This window comes from Nematolebias whitei, chromosome 12 (genome assembly GCF_014905685.2).
Source record: "Nematolebias whitei isolate Nwh7 chromosome 12, NemWhi1, whole genome shotgun sequence".
NCBI classification, from domain to species: Eukaryota; Metazoa; Chordata; class Actinopteri; order Cyprinodontiformes; family Rivulidae; genus Nematolebias; species Nematolebias whitei.
The window spans coordinates 17,620,538-17,631,017 of NC_056509.1; positions in this window are offsets into that span (position 1 = coordinate 17,620,538).

Sequence of the window (10,480 nt, forward strand, 5' to 3'; positions counted from 1 at the left end):
CCGGCCATGGACACCGAGCCCCAAGCCCCGAGGCCATACCACCCCCCAGCAGAGCCCCGACAGAGCCAGGGCACCCAGGCCCCGCCAGGCAGCAACCAGGGCGGACCGACGTGCACCCCACCACCCAGCCCAGACACCGAGAGCCACCAATGAACCAGCGGCAAAGGGGTCCCCCGCCAAAGGGGGGCACGATCGGGGGGAGTGGGCCCCACATCAAACGTGGTACCCAAATTGATCCAAGAGAGGGGGGACCACCAAAAACCCAACCTGAGCAACCAACAGGCACACACAGATAGCCCGACAGAATCTCTGTCGGGCCGACCGCATGCACCATCTACCTGACAGCGACCACAGGCCAGCCCCAGCCTCAGGGGCAGAGCAGCAGGGAGCCGCAGCTGAGGAGGGCCGGCTCTCACATCAAGAGCCCCGCACCATAGGCCCGGAGACGCCCCAGCATGCCACCTATGCACCCCCCCACACACACAGCACCCCCACCGCAAATGCCATACAGGAAGACCAGCCAGTGCCCCGATGAGGCGAAGCCACGCCCCCCAACCGCCGCCCTACACCACCAATGACCACACGTACACTACCATAGCCGACCCCCCGCCGAAAGCCGGCAGCCACCCCGGTCAAAAGTGCCGGCCATCGCAACCAGGAACCTAGATTAAAAGAATCGGAACAGCCCAGGAGGAACCGAAGCACCGGCCCCATCACTGACCGCCCCCAAGGCCCAAAGCCCACCCACAGCCCAGACCCCAACAATGCCCCACCCCACCCCCCATCCCCGACCCCTAGTGTCACACGGAGAAAAGAGGTGTTTGTGAAAGGGGAAAAAAAAAATAATAAAAAAAATAAAATAAATAAATAAATCTATATATGCATAAATAAATTATGAACAGACCCACTTCCTCCTCCTCCCACTCGAATATGGTGTTGATGCATGTTGTTATACAGTGCGTTTAAAATGGGGGGATGAGGTGGCGACCGGCACAGACCCACCTCTTGCCCAGAGAGCAGGCAGCGCCCGTTCACCCCTCATCTCCGCCCAGAACCCTAAATGTCTACATGCTACATATGAGAGTGGGCACAGGTCCGGGGAGGTGGAAATGGTAGTACATCCCACCACCTAAGTGCGATCATGTGCCCACTCCAGATCCTATATATGCATGTGTCGTGAGAGTGTTATAAGTGAGTGTCTAGGTTGTATATTAAAATTAGGGCCCAGGACCCCACCAGCCACGGAGATGGATGATTCTCCCCGTAGCTCAGTAGTGCACCTGAACCCCAAAACCCTGTTTGAGTGGTGGTGTGGTGGAGTGGGCGGAGGAGGACGTCGGGATGGGGAGGTGAACTGAGGTGGCAATGCCCCCCCAGGGGACCAGCTCCCCCACTGACCCCAATAGGCACCCCCACTCTCTGAGATCCACCAGGGGACAGAGGCTCTTACAAAGAGAAAAAACTCCCTTTTAAAAGGAAGAAACCTCCAGCAGAACCAGGCTCAGGACAAGCGGCCATCTGCTTTGACCGGCTGGTTTGAGAGAACAGGAAGGAGAGACAGACGAACACAGAATGGTAGGTCCAGGTATAGGTCCAGGTGTATCTGAAAGACAAAAAAAAAAAAAAACACATGTTAAGGATAGAAAAAATAATTACAAATACAAAACAGGTTGAGCAGAGTAAGTAAAAACAGAAGTAGAGTGAAAAGTGTGGTCAGTTTGTCCTCCAGCAGTCTAAGCCTATAGCAGCATAACTAAGGGACAGCTCAGGAAACCCAAGCCGACCCTAACTATAGGATTTAGCAAAAAGGAAAGTCTTAAGCCTAGTTTTAAAACTGGATAATGTGTCAGTCTCACGGACAGAGATTGGAAGTTGGTTCCACAAGAGAGGAGCCTAATAACTAAAAGATCTGCCTCCCATTCTGTTTTTGTAAATTCTAGGAACCACAAGTAAACCTGCAGTCTGAGAGCGAAGCGCTCTGTTAGGAAAATATGGAATAATAAGATCTGTAATATAAGATGGAGCCAGGTTGTTGAGAGCTTTGTAGGTTAGAAGTAAGATTTTGAAATCTATTCTGGATTGGACAGGGAGCCAATGGAGAGAAACTAAAACTGGAGAAATATGATCTCTCCTACTAACTCCAGTTAAGACTCTGGCAGCAGCATTTTGGATCAACTGAAGACGTTTTAAAGACGTATTTGGACACCCAGATAATAAATCATTGCAATAGTCCAGACTAGATGTGACAAATGCATGGACCAGTTTTTCTGCATCATTTTTAGATAAGATGTTTCTAATTTTAGTGATATTACACAGATGGAAGAAGGTAGTTCTAGTAACGTTTTTAATGTGGGGGATAAAAGACATGTCCTGATCATAAATAACACCAAGATTTTTAACATTAGAGCTGGAGGACAGATTAATGCCATCTAAGGAGGGAGAAAGACTGAAAAATTCATTCCTAAGGTGCTCAGGTCCAAAAACCAAAACCTCAGTTTTGTCTGTGTTCAACAGGAGAAAATTAAGAGTCATCCACGTTTTTATGTCTTTAAGACATGCTTGTAGTCTAAGTAGCTGATATGATTCATTGGGTTTAATGGACAAATATAATTGTGCGTCATCAGCATAACAATGGAAATTATAAAAAGTCGTACTCCAGTTGTTTACAAATAGAATGGCTAAAAGAAAAAAGGTAACAAAAAAAAAACAGATAGATTCTAAGGCGAATGTAGAAAACTAAAAACAGGAACATGTCTGCATTGGTCCCTGCCAGGAGTCCAACAGATTCTTAAAGCCACTTAGAGAGGTCAAGGTGGAGAGCTTCAATTGTTTTTGTAAGGTATTCCAGGAAACAGGAGCTGAGTACGAGAAGGCCCTCTTGCCTAGTTCAGTCCTCATTGAGGGAACACTGCAGGTAATAATTTCCTGAGAGTGCACGCCGTAGCTGCACTCACGCAGAGACATGTAGGAGGAGATGTATGAAGGCAGCAGACCAAGAAGTGATTTAAAGATGAAAATGTACCAGTGAGAGTCTGCATGAAGTTAATGATGTCCAGTTAACCAGTGAATACAGGGTGCAGTGGTGGGTATGATAATCCCAGCCAGTTATGAATCTTAGTGCACCATGATAGACAGCATCCAACATCTGCAGGGATCTTGTAGGAGCGTTCATGTAGATATTGTCACCGTAATCAAAGGAGGGAAGGAAAGTCACAGATACAAGGCATTTTCTAGCATTCAGGGTTAGACAGGATCTGTTTCTGAAAAAGAAACCCAGTTTAACTTTCAGTTTCTTTACCAAGTTTTCCACATGGAGCTTAAAAGAGAGATGTGAGTCGACCAAGATACCCAAATATTTATAGGAATCAACAAACTCAATGGGGACACCATTTGAGGATAAAATCGGAGGAAGAACTGCTGGGACCAACTTCCTATTTGAAAAAAGCATCCCTTTGGTTTTGTCAGCATTTAGGACAAGTTTGAGGCGGAACAAATCAGTCTGGATGTTGTTGAATGCAGATTTCAAAAGCTGGAAAGCCTTAGCAACAGTTTTAGTTCGACAATAAACAACTGTGTCATCAGCATAGAAATGTATGGATGCATTAGGGATGTTTTTACCTACGTTATGTATGTAGATTGTAAAGAGGGTGGGTCCTAAGACTGAGTCTTGTGGTACACCATTGTTGACTGTTAAATAACTGGAGGAAGTACCATTATGTTGAACACATTGCTTCCGGTCTGAAAGATAGTTAAAGAACCAACCAATGGTGTGTTCTGAGAAACCGATTTCTGAGAGTTTATGACACAAGACATTATGATCCACAGTGTCAAAAGCTTTAGACAAGTCTAAGAAAAGTGCAGCACAATAATCCTTAGCATCCAGTGCTTCAACAATGTTATTAAGAACCTTCAGTGAAGCAGTGGTTGTGTTGTGTTGTTTCCTGAAACCAGATTGATGTGGAGGTAAGATGTTAAATGAGTCCAGGTAATTTTTGATTTGAGAGTTTATCAGTTTTTCTAGAACCTTGGCTAAAATGCAGAGTTGTGGAAATAAGGTGGAAGTTCATCTGGACCTGCAGATTTTTTAGGGTCTAGATCTTTTAACAGTTTTTTTAACCTCACTGACTGAGAACAGAGAAAAAAGAGAAGCTGTGTTTAACTGAGGATTGACTTGTAGAGATTTGATTTGTAGAAGTTTGGTTATTAAGTGAAGTGGCTGATTTTCTATTAGTAACTGTGTCAAATAAAGAACTAGAAACAACAAAATGTTTGGTGAAACGGTTCAGGATCTCGTGCTGATTTGACACAGGAACAGTGTTAACGAGAAGTTGTGATGGGAGGTCGGATGATTGGGGGGTGCCTGAGAGAGATTTGATGGTTTTCCAGAATCTGTTGGGGTCATTTAGATTTTTGGAGGTCTGAGATAAAAAATAGTTGCGTTTTGCTGCTTTAACAGCAGTTGTACATTTATTCCTCATATGCCGAAAACTCAACCAATCAGTGTCTGAGTCAGATTTTCTCTCTGTGGCCCAAAGATGATCTCTCCTGTGCAGGAGGTCAGCTAGCTCTTGAGTAAACCAGGGGCTGTCTCGTCCCTTTATTCTGAACTGACGAAAAGGAGCATGTTTGTTCACAAAATAAATGAAACTATTATGAAAAAAGTTCCAAGCAGAGTTCACGTCATCAGTTAACAGAATACGATGCCAGTCAAAGTGAGACAGATCCCAGAGGAATGACTGTTCACAAAAACATTTCAGATCCCTTTTTTGAATTAATCTGGGCTTAGAAGGTGGAAGTTTAATATCTCTCAAAGTCGCTGTCATACAGTGATCACTCAAAATATTAGCAAATACACCTGTACCAGGGAATTTGTGAGGCATATTTGCTAGAAACAGGTCTAAGATGGAGGATTTTTCAGGACGGTGTTTGTTTAATCTTGTCGGAGAGTTGATCAATTGGGTAAGATTGAGAGACAGGCAACATTCCTTGAATTTATCACAGAGGGGGGTCGACTTACCCCAGTCAATGTTGACGTCTCCTGCCAAAAAGATCTCTTTGAATTTTAAATTACCAAGGGATTCCATCAGGGAGGACAGAGCCTCAGGTGTTGCTGAAGGTGGACGATAACAACAGACTACAATAAAATCTGGCCTCCATTCAAAGTGATGTTTACAGCTAAAGCACCAGTTTGGTTAGGAATTGTTTTAGAAGACACAGGACTGGCAACCAGAGAATCTCTGAATAATAATGTGAAACTCACGTGCTTTACTCATTCAGCTTTAGGAATCCCCCTTCGTGGAGAAGGGTTCTCCCTCCACCGTTCTCTCCTCCCTTCCCCATTTCATTGTTTCGACTGTGATCTGTTCAGTAATTTCATTGGTCAGTTTTTTTTTAACCTTTGTTTATACAGGTAGTCGTGAGGAGCCACCCCCCAACTAAGATGTATATTGGGCAGCCATTTGAGCGCCCATGTGTGACTAGGCTAAATGTTTTGGCAGCATGAAGCTCGTTAGCCTGTCCCAAAATAATCCATAAATTAGTAGCAGTATTGTATAAGCTGCTGGGTTCAAAGCGTGTGAAAAAAGTAATGGCTTATAGTCTGAAAAGTACGGTGACGTTTGCTAATGTATAATCAGTGACAAAATATTTTGTAGTGCCAATGCTCACAGTCTGTTTTGCTGGTGTTGATATGAAGGCCCATTCTTTTTGTGAGGTTGTCTTACACATACAGACCAACTTGCTGAAAAAATTATTGTACAGTTATTCTCAGTGGAAAAACTTCAGTTTATACAGTCATAAACTCTTTAGTCGTGAGTTTGGCCTGATGTGATACTTGTTACCAGTTTGCATGTGGTGGAACTGCACTGACAGTCCACATTTACAAGATCAATTTTTTTTTCAGATTACTGTATAAAGGAAACGGAGGTAAAGATGGAAACACATTTTAACCCCTTCAGGCTTGAGTCATCTTTTTTCTACAGTCACGACTCCTAACCCCACTAAATGTCATTACATTTGTCACATACTAATAAAACATGTAATCTAATAACTACAGAGACAATATGTTCAATTTAATTATGTCTATTAAACTAGCTGACTTTAGCATTGTCTATAATTTAGGCCCTGTTCATATGAGGCCGACCTCTAGGAGCGTTATTTTTTTCAGTGTTTATTTGGGTGATTAATCAAAAAAAAAAGAAAACATTCACATTAATCAGCTATAGTTCCCATGCCATGCAGAATTGCCAATTAAGGAATTATGAACTTTTCTACGGTCAATTAAAAAGTCTAAGCTATCATAGTGCTTAATGAGAATGTTGTAAGATGAGGTCTGTTGTGTTCAGTGAATATGTGCACAGAAAATAAGGCCGGGATAAAAAATGTATTAGTTTATCTGGCAACCTGGCTCAGCTGCATGCATCGTGCATGCAGTGTCAGCATGATCACAGTTACATCAAAACTGGGGAATACATGACGGTCCTCCTGGTTTAATCATTTATGGTTTAAATCCGAACGTAGAAAGTGAATCTCATAAAACAGAACATTTAACATGCCTCAGAAATGATCAAAACAACCTCACTCCACTGTAACCTGTAAAGATTTTTATATTTTGGTCCTGTGTAGATGTAAACATGCATCAGTGACCACATGCCTGCGAAGCGCTCAGACATATGAGCATAAAGTGTGTGTAAATTATCACAGAAGAACTTTCATTCTCACTGAAAAAACAGTGCCAGATCAGCAGATTAAATCAGAGCAACTCACCTGTGATGGTTCCTCAGATCAACCAGGTGCAGACAATGACGCACGTCTATAAATAGCTGCGTAAAGTTGTGTGTAATTATGTAACAATTTAATTCAATTCAGTATATTTCTATAGCACCATGTCCCAAGAGAAGTCTTCTCAGGGCACTGAACAGAAACATTCACAAACATCAATAAAAAAACAATTAGTAAAAGTTCTCTATCCAAGGAAGCAGCAGATTGTGTTGAATCTTCACTCCCTCACAGTCTAACATTCTGAGCAAGCACAATGGCAACAGTGGAAAGAAAAAACTCATTTTTAACATGAAGAAACCTCCTGCAGAAGCAGGCTCAGGACGAGCAGCCATCTGCTTTGACCGGCTGGGTTTGAGAGGAAAAGGAAGGAGAGACGAACACAGAATGGCAGGTCCAGGTGAACTTTCTATAGGAAGAAAGACAAAAAAACATATTAATATAGAAATAATTACAAATATAAACAGGTAGATTAGAGCAAGTAAATACAGCAGCAGAGTGAGGAAATGTGATCAGTTTGTCTTCCATCAGTCTAAACCTATAGCAGCATAACTAAGGGATAGCTCAGGAAACCCAAGCCAACCCTAACTATAGGATTAATCAAAAATGAAAGACTTAAGCCCAGTCTTAAAACTTAACAACGTGTCAGCCTCACGGACAGAAACTGGAAGTTGGTTCCACAAGAGAGGAGCCTGATAACTGAAAGATCTTCCTCCCATTCTGCTTTTGGAAACTCTAGGAACCACAAGTAAACCTTTAGTCTGAGAGTGAAATGCTCCATTAGGATAGTATATAACAATCAGATCTGTAATCTAAATCATAACAATGACAGCTGTGATGCTGCTGGAGGACATCACTGATAGAACAATAGTTAGGCAGCGTGTTTTTAGGAATTGTACCAACCAAATATTATTTGTGTGTTTTACAGTCTTCCCTGAGCTGTGCCATGCCAGCTGTACGAGACATTGTCGTCATATGATGCCCAGATCAAATTCTTCTATACCACAGATGAAACCTGCTCACCAACTCTTTTATAGACATTAACTATATAAAAACAATTATAAATTTTCGACAAGCTCCTGGGTCCCTCTGTGTTTACAGTATTTATGTTATTAAACATCCCTCCTCTTTGCACGTGTGGCAAAAACCTTTTTACACCCCACTTTTTAAGAGCGTCTTTTGCACACATTCCATGAAATCCCAGATTTTCCTGCATCTAGGCGTTGATTTTGATCGTGCAGAGACAAGAATCCCACATGAAAACATATTTACATATTAAAATGGAGATGTGTCCGTGTAAGTGTCCCATATGCACTCAGTTCTTCGTTTGTCTGGATGTTTGAAGGAAGAGTGAGCAGAAACATGCATACACCGGCGCATGATTTGATAAATGTCAATAATTCTGTGCACACGCAGTTTCTCCATTTTTTACTTACGCCATCTTTTAGTATAAAATCTGCAAACTCTTTCATACATGAGGCCCCTGGTCCTAGAAAATGACTGTCCTGCATGTTTTACTAGATTCCCGGCTCCAACACACCTGATTCTACAGTGGCCGACGGGTGCAAACGCGCAGCAAACGGCGAAACACGCAGCAAACGCATGTATAATGCAAACTCAAAAACACGCAAACACAAACACACAAAAAAAAATTTCAAACACAAACAAAAAACACGCACAAACAAAAAAATGCAAACAAAAAAATCACTAAAATATCAAATGCAAACACAAAAAAACACGCAAACACAAAAACACACAAAAAAACGAAATCAAACGCAAACAAAAAAACCACGCATGCAAACACAAAAACACATGCAACCACAAATAACACATGCAACAAACAGAAAAACACTGCAAACAGTGAAAACACTAGCAGACTCACTCCACGAAAATGGAAGTGCTCCAAACCACTAGGGGCAGTCGAACAAAGAACAAATCATAAAAGAAACTTGGAGGAAGAAAGATGTTTTCCAACCACAAATAAATCTCACAAGAAGAAGAGGAAGAAATAAAAGGTTTGTTTATACTTTATTCATTCAAACACCCAGTCTTTTACAATAGACCCTTTTCACATGACGTCAGACAACTTACGTTCTGACTCGGTGTTGATCAGTACTTCTGGGTCTATTCTCCCTCAGGAGACCTGTCTGTAAACTTCACGGAATTTCATTCATTCAACCTTTATTTATAGAGGTTAAATTACAAGATATAGCGCAAGGTAAGGTTAATAAAAACAGTATTTACGTGTTAGTTAGCTGTGGTAACGTTATCCATCATTATCATTTACCATTCTGTAACTGTGTAAGGAAACAGCCTCCAATTGTAAAGTAAGCTAGCAGCAACAGGTAGCTAAAATATACACTGCTGCTGCCTGTCAGTGCTGTAACATTAAAACGTTTAACTTTATCTATTAATGTAAAATCTCTGACATCTTCCAACACCATTGTTTAGAATAGCATTTTAAATATTGAATTAAAAACTATATGTCAAACTATTTCCATGTTTTGATGTGATTAATAATTTCTCTTTTTACTTTCTCGTGTCCATCTTTCTCAGCAGCAGCAACTCAGCAAAGAGGACACCTCAAAGACCCAGGCTCGTCTGATGATTTTAGTAGAGAGGGCCATGTGAAGGGTGAAGGAGTACCAGTCAATCAGGATGTTCAGTCAATCAGCTGTGGGTCATCTGCTGCTGCCTAACATCAAATTATCAGGGTCGTCTTAATCAAAAAGGAGACAAACCAGTCTAGAGCCTCCTTGCTCCTTCAAGTCACTTCTTGGATGAACATTCATTACTGCAAGCAGCTGTTGGAAATCTTGCCTTATATTTTATCTTTTTTTTTTTAAATCTATTAATGAATGAAGTGATGGGAAGAATTCTGTCAAAACTTGTTTAAATAGTTTGTCTTCAGTAATCTGCATATGTACATCTTTTACATTTAAATTGCATCTGTTTGTATATTTTACACATCTGGTAATGTAGTACATGGAGGAGGGGAGGAAATGCTCAAATTAAAGCTTCTGTTGTGTAACAATTAAACAAGGTACGTGGATGCGTCTAGCAAGCATTCATTTAATAATTTTAATGAACACTTTACATGGAGCAATGTTGTAAAGATATATATATATGTATATATATATATATATATATATATATATATATATATATATATATATTAGGGCATTAACAAAGTACTCAAGTAATCTACACATCGATTGCTAGAACATCTATCGAGGTTAGAAATGTAAGGTCGATTAACCGTAGTGACGTCATATTATGTGACCACCGTATGACCATAGGGGGCGGTGTTGCACTGTTGCAGGTCACAAAGTATGGTGTAACACCAGGTGCAATCCACTGAACCAGAACCAGCTTCCTCTTGTTTCACAAACAAAAAGCAAAAATAATAATAACTAATAGTTTAGTTTTTTCTGTGACTTATTTGCAGTATGATAAATGGTAGGAGCATAATATACGCTCCCAATGTTTTGTTGGTCTTTTTTTTTTGTAAATAATTACGTTTTTTTGCGGTTCTATTTATTTATTTATTTTTGTATCTTGAGATCTATGACATCATCAAATACTCGAGTTCTACTCTGGTTTTATTATGTTAATGTTGAGTTTAAAAATTATATACTCGTTCAACCCCTAATATATATATACATACCCACACTTGTATATATATAATGTATATAATACACAT